This window comes from Bombina bombina, chromosome 5 (assembly GCF_027579735.1).
Source record: "Bombina bombina isolate aBomBom1 chromosome 5, aBomBom1.pri, whole genome shotgun sequence".
Taxonomy (NCBI): Eukaryota; Metazoa; Chordata; class Amphibia; order Anura; family Bombinatoridae; genus Bombina; species Bombina bombina.
In genome coordinates this window covers 48,652,934-48,667,716 of record NC_069503.1, presented here as the reverse complement: position 1 = coordinate 48,667,716, position 14,783 = coordinate 48,652,934, and the positions used below count along the sequence as shown (strand labels likewise).

The following is a 14,783-nucleotide window of genomic DNA, read 5'->3' as shown; positions in this document are numbered from 1 at the left end:
TGAATTCTAACAACATTAGTAGGGAAATTGTGGTTCCTTCATTATGTCCTAATCCTAAGAATTCTAAGGAGAAATCATTGCATTCTTTGGATGTTGTTAGAGCTTTGAAATATTATGTTGAAGCTACTAAGTCTTTCCGAAAGACTTCTAGTTTATTTGTTATCTTTTCTGGTTCTAGAAAAGGCCAGAAAGCTTCTGCCATTTCTTTGGCATCTTGGTTGAAATCTTTAATTCATCTTGCCTATGTTGAGTCGGGTAAATCTCCGCCTCAAAGGATTACAGCTCATTCTAGGTCAGTTTCTACTTCCTGGGCGTTTAGGAATGAAGCTTCAATTGATCAGATTTGCAAAGCAGCAACTTGGTCCTCTTTGCATACTTTTACTAAATTCTACCATTTTGATGTATTTTCTTCTTCTGAAGCAGTTTTTGGTAGAAAAGTACTTCAGGCAGCGGTTTCAGTTTGAATCTTCTGCTTATGTTTTCTCCAACATAGGTGTGTCCGGTCCACGGCGTCATCCTTACTTGTGGGATATTCTCCTCCCCAACAGGAAATGGCAAAGAGCCCAGCAAAGCTGGTCACATGATCCCTCCTAGGCTCCGCCTACCCCAGTCATTCTCTTTGCCGTTGTACAGGCAACATCTCCACGGAGATGGCTTAGAGTTTTTTAGTGTTTAACTGTAGTTTTTATTATTCAATCAAGAGTTTGTTATTTTAAAATAGTGCTGGTATGTACTATTTACTCAGAAACAGAAAAGAGATGAAGATTTCTGTTTGTATGAGGAAAATGATTTTAGCAACCGTCACTAAAATCCATGGCTGTTCCACACAGGACTGTTGAGAGCAATTAACTTCAGTTGGGGGAACAGTGAGCAGTCTCTTGCTGCTTGAGGTATGACACATTCTAACAAGACGATGTAATGCTGGAAGCTGTCATTTTCCCTATGGGATCCGGTAAGCCATGTTTATTAAGATAGTAAATAAGGGCTTCACAAGGGCTTATTAAGACTGTAGACTTTTTCTGGGCTAAATCGATTCATTATTAACACATATTTAGCCTTGAGGAATCATTTAATCTGGGTATTTTGATAAGATTATATCGGCAGGCACTGTTTTAGACACCTTATTCTTTAGGGGCTTTCCCAAATCATAGGCAGAGCCTCATTTTCGCGCCGGTGTTGCGCACTTGTTTTTGAGAGGCATGACATGCAGTCGCATGTGAGAGGAGCTCTGATACTTAGAAAAGACTTTCTGAAGGCGTCATTTGGTATCGTATTCCCCTTTGGGCTTGGTTGGGTCTCAGCAAAGCAGATACCAGGGACTGTAAAGGGGTTAAAGTTAAAAACGGCTCCGGTTCCGTTATTTTAAGGGTTAAAGCTTCCAAATTTGGTGTGCAATACTTTTAAGGCTTTAAGACACTGTGGTGAAAATTTGGTGAATTTTGAACAATTCCTTCATATTTTTTCGCAATTGCAGTAATAAAGTGTGTTCAGTTTAAAATTTAAAGTGACAGTAACGGTTTTATTTTAAAACGTTTTTTGTACTTTGTTATCAAGTTTATGCCTGTTTAACATGTCTGAACTACCAGATAGACTGTGTTCTGAATGTGGGGAAGCCAGAATTCCTTCTCATTTAAATAAATGTGATTTATGTGACAATGACAATGATGCCCAAGATGATTCCTCAAGTGAGGGGAGTAAGCATGGTACTGCATCATTCCCTCCTTTGTCTACACGAGTCTTGCCCACTCAGGAGGCCCCTAGTACATCTAGCGCGCCAATACTCCTTACTATGCAACAATTAACGGCTGTAATGGATAATTCTGTCAAAAACATTTTAGCCAAAATGAACACTTATCAGCGTAAGCGCGACTGCTCTGTTTTAGATACTGAAGAGCATGACGACGCTGATAATAATGGTTCTGAAGGGCTCCTAAACCAGTCTGATGGGGCCAGGGAGGTTTTGTCTGAGGGAGAAATTACTGATTCAGGGAACATTTCTCAACAAGCTGAACCTGATGTGATTACGTTTAAATTTAAGTTGGAACATCTCCGCATTCTGCTTAAGGAGGTATTATCCACTCTGGATGATTGTGACAAGTTGGTCATCCCAGAGAAACTATGTAAAATGGACAAGTTCCTAGAGGTCCCGGGGCTCCCAGAAGCTTTTCCTATACCCAAGCGGGTGGCGGACATTGTAAATAAAGAATGGGAAAGGCCCGGTATTCCTTTCGTCCCTCCCCCCATTTTTAAAAAATTGTTTCCTATGGTCGACCCCAGAAAGGACTTATGGCAGACAGTCCCCAAGGTCGAGGGAGCGGTTTCCACTTTAAACAAACGCACCACTATACCCATAGAAGATAGTTGTGCTTTCAAAGATCCTATGGATAAAAAATTAGAAGGTTTACTTAAAAAGATGTTTGTTCAGCAGGGTTACCTTCTACAACCAATTTCATGCATTGTCCCTGTCGCTACAGCCGCGTGTTTCTGGTTCGATGAGCTGATAAAGGCGGTCGATAGTGATTCTCCTCCTTATGAGGAGATTATGGACAGAATCAATGCTCTCAAATTGGCTAATTCTTTCACCCTAGACGCCACTTTGCAATTGGCTAGGTTAGCGGCTAAGAATTCTGGGTTTGCTATTGTGGCGCGCAGAGCGCTTTGGTTGAAATCTTGGTCAGCTGATGCGTCTTCCAAGAACAAGCTACTTAACATTCCTTTCAAGGGGAAAACGCTGTTTGGCCCTGACTTGAAAGAGATTATCTCTGATATCACTGGGGGTAAGGGCCACGCCCTTCCTCAGGATCGGCCTTTCAAGGCAAAAAATAAACCTAATTTTCGTCCCTTTCGTAGAAACGGACCAGCCCAAAGTGCTACGTCCTCTAAGCAAGAGGGTAATACTTCTCAAGCCAAGCCAGCTTGGAGACCAATGCAAGGCTGGAACAAGGGAAAGCAGGCCAAGAAACCTGCCACTGCTACCAAGACAGCATGAAATGATGGCCCCCGATCCGGGACCGGATCTGGTGGGGGGCAGACTCTCTCTCTTCGCTCAGGCTTGGGCAAGAGATGTTCTGGATCCTTGGGCGCTAGAAATAGTCTCCCAAGGTTATCTTCTGGAATTCAAGGGGCTTCCCCCAAGGGGGAGGTTCCACAGGTCTCAGTTGTCTTCAGACCACATAAAAAGACAGGCATTCTTACATTGTGTAGAAGACCTGTTAAAAATGGGAGTGATTCATCCTGTTCCATTAGGAGAACAAGGGATGGGGTTCTACTCCAATCTGTTCATAGTTCCCAAAAAAGAGGGAACGTTCAGACCAATCTTAGATCTCAAGATCTTAAACAAGTTTCTCAAGGTTCCATCGTTCAAGATGGAAACCATTCGAACTATTCTTCCTTCCATCCAGGAAGGTCAATTCATGACCACGGTGGATTTAAAGGATGCGTATCTACATATTCCTATCCACAAGGAACATCATCGGTTCCTAAGGTTCGCATTCCTGGACAAGCATTACCAGTTCGTGGCGCTTCCTTTCGGATTAGCCACTGCTCCAAGGATTTTCACAAAGGTACTAGGGTCCCTTCTAGCTGTGCTAAGACCAAGGGGCATTGCTGTAGTACCTTACTTGGACGACATTCTGATTCAAGCGTCGTCCCTTCCTCAAGCAAAGGCTCACACGGACATTGTCCTGGCCTTTCTCAGATCTCACGGATGGAAAGTGAACGTGGAAAAGAGTTCTCTATCTCCGTCAACAAGGGTTCCCTTCTTGGGAACAATAATAGACTCCTTAGAAATGAGGATTTTTCTGACAGAGGCCAGAAAAACAAAACTTCTAGACTCTTGTCGGATACTTCATTCCGTTCCTCTTCCTTCCATAGCGCAGTGCATGGAAGTGATAGGTTTGATGGTAGCGGCAATGGACATAGTTCCTTTTGCGCGCATTCATCTAAGACCATTACAACTGTGCATGCTCAGTCAGTGGAATGGGGACTATACAGACTTGTCTCCGAAGATACAAGTAAATCAGAGGACCAGAGACTCACTCCGTTGGTGGCTGTCCCTGGACAACCTGTCACAAGGGATGACATTCCGCAGACCAGAGTGGGTCATTGTCACGACCGACGCCAGTCTGATGGGCTGGGGCGCGGTCTGGGGATCCCTGAAAGCTCAGGGTCTTTGGTCTCGGGAAGAATCTCTTCTACCGATAAATATTCTGGAACTGAGAGCGATATTCAATGCTCTCAAGGCTTGGCCTCAGCTAGCGAGGGCCAAGTTCATACGGTTTCAATCAGACAACATGACAACTGTTGCGTACATCAACCATCAGGGGGGAACAAGGAGTTCCCTAGCGATGGAAGAAGTGACCAAAATCATTCTATGGGCGGAGTCTCACTCCTGCCACCTGTCTGCTATCCACATCCCAGGAGTGGAAAATTGGGAAGCGGATTTTCTGAGTCGTCAGACATTGCATCCGGGGGAGTGGGAACTCCATCCGGAAATCTTTGCCCAAGTCACTCAACTGTGGGGCATTCCAGACATGGATCTGATGGCCTCTCGTCAGAACTTCAAAGTTCCTTGCTACGGGTCCAGATCCAGGGATCCCAAGGCGGCTCTAGTGGATGCACTAGTAGCACCTTGGACCTTCAAACTAGCTTATGTGTTCCCGCCGTTTCCTCTCATCCCCAGGCTGGTAGCCAGGATCAATCAGGAGAGGGCGTCGGTGATCTTGATAGCTCCTGCGTGGCCACGCAGGACTTGGTATGCAGATCTGGTGAATATGTCATCGGCTCCACCATGGAAGCTACCTTTGAGACGAGACCTTCTTGTTCAGGGTCCGTTCGAACATCCGAATCTGGTCTCACTCCAGCTGACTGCTTGGAGATTGAACGCTTGATCTTATCGAAGCGAGGGTTCTCAGATTCTGTTATCGATACTCTTGTTCAGGCCAGAAAGCCTGTAACTAGAAAGATTTACCACAAAATTTGGAAAAAATATATCTGTTGGTGTGAATCTAAAGGATTCCCTTGGGACAAGGTTAAGATTCCTAAGATTCTATCCTTCCTTCAAGAAGGATTGGAAAAAGGATTATCTACAAGTTCCCTGAAGGGACAGATTTCTGCCTTGTCTGTGTTACTTCACAAAAAGCTGGCAGCTGTGCCAGATGTTCAAGCCTTTGTTCAGGCTCTGGTTAGAATCAAGCCTGTTTACAAACCCTTGACTCCTCCTTGGAGTCTCAACTTAGTTCTTTCAGTTCTTCAGGGGGTTCCGTTTGAACCCTTACATTCCGTTGATATTAAGTTATTATCTTGGAAAGTTTTGTTTTTGGTTGCAATTTCTTCTGCTAGAAGAGTTTCAGAATTATCTGCTCTGCAGTGTTCTCCTCCTTATCTGGTGTTCCATGCAGATAAGGTGGTTTTACGTACTAAACCTGGTTTTCTTCCAAAAGTTGTTTCTAACAAAAACATTAACCAGGAGATTATCGTACCTTCTCTGTGTCCGAAACCAGTTTCGAAGAAGGAACGTTTGTTGCACAACTTGGATGTTGTTCGCGCTCTAAAATTCTATTTAGATGCTACAAAGGATTTTAGACAAACATCTTCCTTGTTTGTTGTTTATTCCGGTAAAAGGAGAGGTCAAAAAGCAACTTCTACCTCTCTCTCTTTTTGGATTAAAAGCATCATCAGATTGGCTTACGAGACTGCCGGACGGCAGCCTCCCGAAAGAATCACAGCTCATTCCACTAGGGCTGTGGCTTCCACATGGGCCTTCAAGAACGAGGCTTCTGTTGATCAGATATGTAGGGCAGCGACTTGGTCTTCACTGCACACTTTTACCAAATTTTACAAGTTTGATACTTTTGCTTCTTCTGAGGCTATTTTTGGGAGAAAGGTTTTGCAAGCCGTGGTGCCTTCCATTTAGGTGACCTGATTTGCTCCCTCCCTTCATCCGTGTCCTAAAGCTTTGGTATTGGTTCCCACAAGTAAGGATGACGCCGTGGACCGGACACACCTATGTTGGAGAAAACAGAATTTATGTTTACCTGATAAATTACTTTCTCCAACGGTGTGTCCGGTCCACGGCCCGCCCTGGTTTTTTAATCAGGTCTGATAATTTATTTTCTTTAACTACAGTCACCACGGTATCATATGGTTTCTCCTATGCAAATATTCCTCCTTAACGTCGGTCGAATGACTGGGGTAGGCGGAGCCTAGGAGGGATCATGTGACCAGCTTTGCTGGGCTCTTTGCCATTTCCTGTTGGGGAGGAGAATATCCCACAAGTAAGGATGACGCCGTGGACCGGACACACCGTTGGAGAAAGTAATTTATCAGGTAAACATAAATTCTGTTTTTCATTAAACTTTATTTTGGGTGTGGATTATTTTCAGCAGGAATTGGCTGTCTTTATTTTATCCCTCCCTCTCTAGTGACTCTTGCGTGGACAGATCCACATCTTGGGTAATCATTATCCCATACGTCACTAGCTCATGGACTCTTGCTAATTACATGAAAGAAAACATAATTTATGTAAGAACTTACCTGATAAATTCATATTTTTCATATTAGCAAGAGTCCATGAGGCCCGCCCTTTTTTTGGGGTGGTTATGATTTTTGTATAAAGCACAATTATTCCAATTCCTTATTTTATATGCTTTCACACTTTTTTATCACCCCACTTCTTGGCTATTCGTTAAACTGAATTGTGGGTGTGGTGAGGGGTGTATTTATAGGCATTTTGAGGTTTGGGAAACTTTGCCCCTCCTGGTAGGAATGTATATCCCATACGTCACTAGCTCATGGACTCTTGCTAATATGAAAGAAATGAATTTATCAGGTAAGTTCTTACATAAATTATGTTTTCTTTTATGATATGACGAGTCCACGGCCCACCCTGTCATTTCTAAGACAGGTATGTACTTATTTTTTAAACTTTAGTCACCTCTGCACCTTTGACTTTCCTTTTTCTTCCTAACTTCGGTCGAATGACTGTGGGAGGAGGGGGAAGGGAGGAGCTATATATACAGCTCTGCTGTGGTGCTCTTTGCCACTTCCTGCTGGCAGGAGGTTTAATCCCACAAGTAAGGATGAAATCTGTGGACTCGTCATCTCGTAAAATAAATAAATTTATCAGGTAAGCATACATTTCCTTTTTAAGGGCAATGCCCATCCAAATGCCCTTTTCAGGGCAATGGGGAGCTTAGGTTTTTTTAGTTAGTATTTTATTTGGGGGGTTTGTTGTGTGAGTGGTGGTTTTTACTGTTGGGGGGTTGTTTGTATTTTTTTTAAAAGGTAAAAGAGCTGATTTCTTTGAGGCAATGCCCATCAAAAGGCCCTTTTAAGGGCTATTGATAGTTTAGTTTAGGTTTTTTTTTTTTTTGGGGGGGGGGTCTTTTTTTATTTTGATAGGGCGATTATATTAGGTGTAATTAGTTTAAAGATCTGTAACATTTTTTTATTTTCTGTAATTTAGTTTTTTGTTTGTGATTTAGCTCATTTAATTTAATTTATTTAATTGTATTTAATTTATTTAATTGTAGTGTTAGGTGTTAGTGTAAATTCGGTTAGTTTTTATTTTACAGGTACTTTTGCATTTATTTTAGCTAGGTAGTTAGTAAATAGTTAATAACTATTTAGTAACTATTCTACCTAGTTAAAATAAATACAAACTTGCCTGTAAAATAAAAATAAACCCTAAGCTAGATACAATGTAACTATTAGTTATATTGTAGCTATCTTAGGGTTTATTTTATAGGTAAGTGTTTAGTTTTAAATAGGAATTATTTAGGTAATAATATAAAATTTTATTTATATTTATTTAAATTATATTTAAGTTAGGGGGTGTCAGGGTTAGGGTTAGACTTAGGTTTAGGGGTTAATACATTTAGTATAGTGGTGGCTACGTTGGGGGCAGCAGACTAGGGGTTAATAATATTTAACTAATGTTTGCAAGGCGGGAGTGTGGCGGTTTAGGGGTTAATATGTTTATTATAGTGGCGGCAATTTCCGGAGCGGCAGATTAGGGGTTAATAAATATAATGTAGGTTTCAGCGATGTTGGGGCGGCAGATTAGGGGTTAATAAGTGTAAGATTAGGGGTGTTTAGACTCAGGGTTCATGTTAGGGTGTTAGGTTTTAATATAAATTTTATTTCCCCATAGGAATCAATGAGGCTGCGTTACTGAGTTTTATGCTGCTTTATTGCTGGTGTTTAACTTTTTCTCAGCCGGCTCTCCCCGTTGATTTCTATGGGGAGATTGTGCACGAGCACATTACACCAGCTTAAGCAGCGCTGGTATTAGAGTAAAGTGTGGAGCAAAAGTTTGCTCTACGCTCACTTTTTTGTCTTTTAACGCTGGGTTTGTAAAAACCTGTGATACCAGCGCTGTAGGAAAGTTATCTGTGACAATAACGTGCAAGTTAGCACCGCACCCCTGTTACCGCAAAACTCGTAATCTTGCAGATAGTAAGTTTTATTGCATTGTATTTTTATTATGCACCTTTGGTTTTGTAATTCTATATTTTATGGTCCTTTTAAATGGACTGATGTGTGATATGGCCACAATTAAATAGACTTTCTACCATTATGTTGTATAGATCTGGGGAGATTCATATTTAAGTGGCAATTATAACACCCAAAGAGCTAACTGTACTAAATGCTTGTGCTTAATGAATAGCACATATGTAATAACCTAATCAGCTGATCTGTATCACATGAATTGTTATGTGTGCCTTTAATTATACCATACGTACAGTTAATCAGAACCATTATTTATTATTGTCTGTCTAAACCATTTAATATAATTTTTACAGACACGGCCAGCGCACTGAGAGATATCAGGTATTGATGTAACTGGAGTGAATAAGGGAACCTTCTTCCTGAGCACAGACATTGGAGCCTGTTATCAGCATGAACTCATATGTGTTAGGTGAGTAAAATAGATATTATGCTGACTTTAATTACTGGTAATTTAATAGATCATTCATTAAACAAATATAAACTATTATATTTATATTTGCATCTTTAAGTACATTTATGTCAGTGACCTTATAGAGAAGGAGCAACCACCATTGGGCTGAGGAGGAGGGAAAAAATACTACTCCCCCTCTGTCCTTTTAGACAGACCATGTCTAACAACTGCCTAACCTCACCCCCAGACCTGGTTCATTACTCAGAACACCTGCAACTCCATCTTCCCCTGCCTTAAACTCGCTCATGGAACACCCACAACTCCCCCAGTGTTCCCCACCCCAGAACCACCACTGATTTGTGTGCTTTATTTTACAGTGAGTATTATTAAACTAATAAAGTTTTTGGATATTTATATAAATAGATCCACAGCCCAAGCTAAAGATTCTCATAAGGTCACTGCATCTTACCCTCTCAAAACATCTCACACTGATTATTAGTCTGTGATGATTAAGACATCAGGTTCTCTCCCAAATGGTTGAACATAAGCCAGGAGGCACTGTATGTGCATTTGCTTGTGAAATGTTAAATGGTGGATGCCACCTCTCTTGCCCAGGATACAGATGTACATGTTCCCTGGCTGAGAACATTATCCACACGCACCTTGTTTAATGCGGCCCTATAACTTGTTTTCATCAGTAATCAGTAATTTAGTTTACTATGATGTAGCAATGTTTGCATTCTCTGTCATGCTTTTTAATTTGTGATTTACAGGTAAATAAATTTAAAAATACAAAACGGAAGAAATTTTTGAGTATAAAAAAATGTTTTTTATTGAGATGGATTATATCATAAAGAATAAACATTCTTATTTTTCTTTATTCCATTTCTTTTTATATAAAACACATCAATAGTTCATATCTATCCTTCACTACAGGAAACATCAGAATGATACTGCAAACTCCAATAATCTTAGACACTAATGACTATTCACAAACATTGGGGATATCACAGCAGATATTTAGAGAGGATGGTGAATTGGAAGGAACTGGGCAGCAATCATTATGTACAGAGAGTAATTTAGTCATCAAAGAAGAGGACAACATTTGAGTTATCTAGTGAAATTATTATCCCCGAGGAAAAACCACACACATTTACTGAGTTTTCAAAACATATTAAAGAAGGGAAAAGTCTACAGTCTAACCAAATGATTCATACAAAGGAGAAACCTTTCAAATGTACAGAATGTGAGAAAAGCTTTAGGAGGAAGTCTCATCTACTAGAACACTACACAGTTCACACAGGTGAGAAACCACACACATGTACTGAGTGCGGCAAATGTTTTACACAAATGGGTCATCTGAAAACTCATAAAAAGATTCACACAGGAGAAAAGCCTTTCACATGTACAGAGTGTGGAAAAAGTTTTACAAAAAAGAGTCATCTGAAAACTCATGAAAGGATTCACACAGGAGAAAAGCCTTTCACATGTACGGAGTGTGGAAAAAGTTTTACAGTAAAGAGTCATCTGAAAACTCATGAAAGGATTCACACAGGAGAAAAGCCTTTCACATGTACAGAGTGTGGAAAAAGTTTTACAGCAATGAGTAATCTGAAAAGTCATGAAAGGATTCACACAGGAGAAAAACCTTTCACATGTACAGAGTGTGGAAAATGTTTTAGATATATGAGTGATCTGAAAAGTCATGAAAGGATTCACACAGGAGAAAAACCTTTCACATGTACAGAGTGTGGAAAATGTTTTATATATATGAGTGATCTGAATAATCATGAAAGGATTCACACAGGAGAAAAACCTTTCACATGTACAGAGTGTGGAAAATGTTTTAGATATATGAGTAATCTGAATAATCATGAAAGGATTCACACAGGAGAATAGCCTTTCACATGTATAGAGTGTGGAAAAAGTTTTACAGTAAAGAGAAGTCTGAAAAGTCATGAAAGGATTCACACAGGAGAAAAGCCTTTCACATGTACAGAGTGCGGAAAAAGTTTTACAAATATGCATCATCTGAAAAAACATGAAAGGATTCACAAGGGAAAAAAACCTTTCACATGTTTAGAAAGTGGAAAAAGGTTTTTATTGAAATCAGGTATCACAAAACACCAACGGGTAGATTTAGAGTAATGGTGTTAGCCGTCAAAAGCAGCATTAAGGGGTCCTAACGCTGCTTTTTACCGCCCGCTGGTATTTAGAGTCAGGCAGGAAAGGGTCTACCGCTCACTTCCTTTCTGCGACTCCAGGCTACCGTAGATCCCCTTACGTCAATTGTGTATCCTACCTTTTCTATGGGATTTGCCTAACGCTGGTATTTGGAGTCTTGGAAGAACTGAGCGTTAGACCCTCTACCGACAAGACTCCTACCGCCAATAAAAGTCAGTAGTTAAGAGCTTTATGGGCTAACGCGGGAACATAAAGCTCCTAACTACTGTGCTGCAAAGTACATTAAACACCCATAAAATACCTATGTACCCATAAACCGAGCTCCCCCCACATCGCCAACCCTAATAAAATTTTTTAACCCCTAATCTGCCGACCAGACACAGCCGCCACCTACATTATCCCTATGAACCCCTAATCTGCTGCCCCTAACATCGCCGAAACCTATATTATATTTATTACTCCCTAATCTGCCCCCCCACGTCGCCCCCACCTAACTACACTTATTAACCCCTAATCTGCTGACCGGACCTCGCCGCCACTATAATAAATGTATTAACCCCTAAACTGCCGCATTCCCACCTCACAAACACTATAATAAATTTTATTAACCCCTAATCTGCCCTCCCTAACATCGCCGCCACCTACCTACAATTATTAACCCCTAATCTCCCGCCAGCAACGTCGCCGCTACTATAATAAAGTTATTAACCCTTAAACCTAACTCCAACCCTAACCCTAACACCCCCTAAGTTAAATATAATTTTAATTAAACGAAATAATATTCTTATATTGAAAAAAATGATTCCTATTTAAAACTAAATACTTACCTAGAAAATAAACCCTAATATAACTACAATATAACTAATAGTTACATTGTAGCTATTTTATGATTTATATTTGTTTTACAGGCAACTTTGTATTTATTTTAACTAGGTACAATAGCTATTAAATAGTTAATAACTACCTAGTTAAAATAAGTACAAAATTACCTGTAAAATAAATCCTAACCTAAGTTACAAATACACCTAACAGTACACTATTCATAATCATTATCTCTAGACCCACAGGGCAATATCTCCATATTAGAAAAAACTGCTCAAGGACCATAGATTTCGAACAACAATCAGAAATCCTAGCAGAGAGATTTCAGGCTAGAGGGTATAATAAATCAATTACAGAGAAAGCAATTGATAGAGCCAAAAACACTGACAGAGAGTCCCTTCTAACATATAAGGAGAAAGAAAAAGAAAAAGAAAACACAAATCAAATTGACATTCCATTCATTACCAATTACCATGCCGATCACAACATAATTAAAGGCATCATAAGAAAACATTGGCACCTTGTAAGGGAAGATACGATTTTGGGGAAAACTATCATAGAACAACCTAAATTTGTTTTTAAAAAAGCAACAAACTTAAAATCTATACTAGCTCCCAGTGAACTGAAAAAAACCTAAACAAAATCTGAAGAGACAGAAAGATCTGACAGGTAAAAACATTAGTGGCTTTTTCCCATGCTATACCTGCAAAGCCTGCACACATAGTAAAAAGTAAAAATTTTTACAAATAAACAATTTTGACAAATTAATCAATATCAAGGATGTAATAAGATGCACTAACAAAAACAATATATATTCTCAAATGCTCCTGTAATCTTTTATTTTGGAGAGACCAAAAGAATGGTGAGAGACAGAATAAGGGAACATCTCTGCCAGATAGAACGAGGCTCTGAAGACACACACTTATACAAACACTTTAAATCTATCCATAAAGGGAACACCAAAGATCTTTTATATTGGGGAATACAAAAAGTTAAAAATAATTGGAGGGGTGGAGACATAGAGAAAAAATTATTAATCAAAGAAGCTGAGTTAATTTATAAATACAACACATTATATCCGAATGGGCTCAACTCTGAAATGGATCTATCTCCCTTTCTCTTTGAATGAAGACATAAAGTAAATGCACACAACACAATATATATCCGTTTTAGAAGTAATGTTATGATAATAATCATGTATTATAAAGCTTATGACTGCTTAGTATATAAAAAGCTGCCCCATGAAAAAGTTCCACCTTAAAACTCTGCTGATATATATGAGCAAGAGAGATAATAAAAACATTCCATCTTAAATGAGGTCAATTATGGAAGACCAATCAGAAAGAACTGATGCCTTTAAATATTATGTTACAACAGTCACCAGGATCTTGATAAAGCTCTTCTGAGCGAAACGCGTCGACCTTGTGACTGCTGACCCTACATTTGTGTGAATTAAATACACAAAGAGACGTTTTTTTCTTAAACCACCTGATTTCAGTTTTAACACTGCAACAACCCGGGTTGTCTATCATACTTCTATTGGAATCTCAAAGTCCTGCGTGCATCTAGCACTAAGTGCAGGATTTCTCTATTAACATTGTTATCTCATAAAAGTTTTTACTTCATCATCTATAAGAATTTGCCTGTCTTCTAAACACTCCCAGCTAATCCTACCCGAGATACCAAGTTGTGACGTCAGACGCCAAGACACATGCGGCGCTGATCAGTCACCAGGTGAGAAGGGGAATCGGATGCGGTAAGACGGGTCTGGAGACCAACAGGTACTCGATTCTATTAAGAAAACATTGTCTTATAAACTGCCTCAACTGGAGATAATACTAATCTCAAAATAACTCTCTATATTAATATTGGCTAAAACGCTCATGCATATTTGAACTGCACGTCTGAATTGCTATTATCCATCTGAGTACAACAGGGCATATCAATACCATCTAACCTGCCTAAACGTTCAAAGAAACGGACATTTGCATATATATTTTTAATATATGGGGCAGCTTATGTAATCACTATTTAAAGTGTCACTAATCTTTGTTTTTATATTGTATAATTTATATAGTAAGGGAGACGTCCCTTTAATTTGATGTTTTTAGCATATTGTTATACATGCAATTTTGTATAAAATTTTTTTGTTTACTCTAACTATAGTAACTCTTTCTTAGTGGAATTGTAGCAATGAGCACTAATTAGTTATAATGTAACACATATCACTTTATAACCCACATTACTTTTTTCACATTATCATATAACTTTTTTTGATATCTATCATTTAAAATTTACAGTATACCTTCAGCTTTCAGTAGCGCACCTATCACCCCCCAAATAATTCACTATCGTTTTTTGAAAGACGGAAGGATCTTTCTATTTTTTAGGTGTTTGGTAACTACCCCTACACCAGCGCACTACTATATCCCTTACACTCAAGTAGTAGCAGCGACGTTGCGGGCGGGAGATTAGGGGTTAATAAGTGTAGGTAGGTGGCGGCGACATTGGGGGGGGGGGGCAGATTAGGGGGTAATAAATATAATATAGGTGTCGGCGATGTTAGGGATAGCAGATTAGGGGTTCATAGCTATAATGTAGGTTGCAGCGTTGTCCGGAGCAGCAGATTAGGGGTTAATAATAAAATGCAGGTGTCAGCGATAGCGGGGGCGGCAGAATAGGGGTTAATAAGTGTAAGGCTAGGGGTGTTTAGACTCGGGGTTCATGTTAGGGTGTTAGGTGCAGACTTAGAGAGTGTTTCCCCATAGGAAACAATGGGGCTGCGTTAGGAACTGAACGCTGTTTTTTTGCAGGTGTTAAGTTTTTTTCAGCCAGCTCAGCCCCATTGTTTCCTATGGGGATATCGTGCACGAGC

The 14,783-nt window shown here is 39.8% G+C and overlaps 1 pseudogene; it reads left to right on the top strand.

Moving 5' to 3' along the window:
- LOC128659818 (gastrula zinc finger protein XlCGF7.1-like) overlaps positions 1-13,913 on the top strand; it is a 140,258-nt pseudogene extending 126,345 nt beyond the window's left edge.
- Positions 13,914-14,783: the final 870 nt, after the last annotated feature.